Source organism: Mustela nigripes, chromosome 18, assembly GCF_022355385.1.
Source record: "Mustela nigripes isolate SB6536 chromosome 18, MUSNIG.SB6536, whole genome shotgun sequence".
Taxonomy (NCBI): Eukaryota; Metazoa; Chordata; class Mammalia; order Carnivora; family Mustelidae; genus Mustela; species Mustela nigripes.
This window is the reverse complement of record NC_081574.1, coordinates 35,853,941-35,855,215: the sequence shown is the minus strand read 5'-3', so window position 1 is coordinate 35,855,215 and position 1,275 is coordinate 35,853,941. Positions and strand designations below refer to the sequence as shown.

Here is a 1,275-nt window from a genome sequence, read left to right as displayed (position 1 = left end):
ACGTGAGTGTGTGCACATGCATGTATATGTGTGTGCTTGTATTTGTATAAGTGTATATGTGTATGTTTTTGTGTATATGTGTGTGATGTGTAAATGTGTACGTGTATATGTTATTGTGTATATATGTGCATATGTGTGTGTATGTGCATGCATGTATGTTTGTGTGTGTGCACACGGGAAACTCTTCTGACTACTCAACAAAAGTACTCCTGACTTTTCTGGGACCACTGCTAACCCATATTGGAATGGGATATTTATTTCCCAAATTCTGTAAGGCAGTTTTGCTAATCTTGGGTGCAGACGTTAACATAGAACACATTTGTGTGTGTCTGTTGTAATCACTTAAAACAGCTAGAAACTTCGCAAAAAAAGTTATTTAAGTGAAAAGAGAGCTCAGTAGCCATTTCTTATAATATCTGTTATATAATAAGGCTCATTATAAGGTCAAATGTGTTTACAATTTCTAAAAAATGTAATAGGGAATATACTAGACGGGGTTTCTGTCTGGCTTTGCATGACCTCTTCCATGTCATCCTCAGCTTCCACACAACTAAGCTTGGCTTCCGGAGCTGCAAACCTCCTTTGTGGCTTTTCACCTCAGTAGACCGATGCTGAGGCAACCAAGTTCTGGAAGAATCAGGGCAGAATCTATCCGTGTGTTGAGTGCATTATTTCTCTTTTCTTTGTTTTTCTTCTTCTTCTTCCTCTGCTTCTTCTTCCTCCTCTTCGTCTTCTTCCTCCTCCCCCTCCTCCTGCCTCTCCTCCTCCTCCTCCTTCTTCTTCTTTTCCCCTAAGTCAGAGAGTGTTGTGTCTTCTCCATGCCCCACGGTGAGACCCTTCAATAATGGGTGGAGCTTCTGACGCTTTCTTTCCAAGCTCATGGCTCCTGCCACCTGCAGATGTTAACCTTCATGTTCCCTGTGCTGGTGGACTGGTTTGGTGACACCCGTGGGTGTCAGGATTTCTTCTGAGAGCTTTACGGGATGGATCAATGAGGTTAACCTCAGTGAATTTGTACATGGAATCTTGACCAACCAGGTAAGAATTCAGAACTTCTCAGAGCCCTGCAGTGATGTCCAGCTTGCTCCTCTGCAACAGACTGAAGGCTTAGGGCAAACTCTAGCTGGCAAACACCATGATGGACAGGTTTGCCATAGGTGGCACCCTTAGAAACTAGGCGTTTGTGACCATCACATCGCACATGAGTCTGATATATGACATGACATCAGTGTGCTTCTTCATCCAAAGCTTCTGGATGTACTTGTAAGCACCCAT

General features: G+C 43.2%; 1 pseudogene; it reads right to left on the bottom strand.

The window, feature by feature from the left end:
• Window positions 1-795: 795 nt before the first annotated feature.
• LOC132006462 (large ribosomal subunit protein eL15-like) lies at window positions 796-1,275 on the bottom strand (annotated as a pseudogene).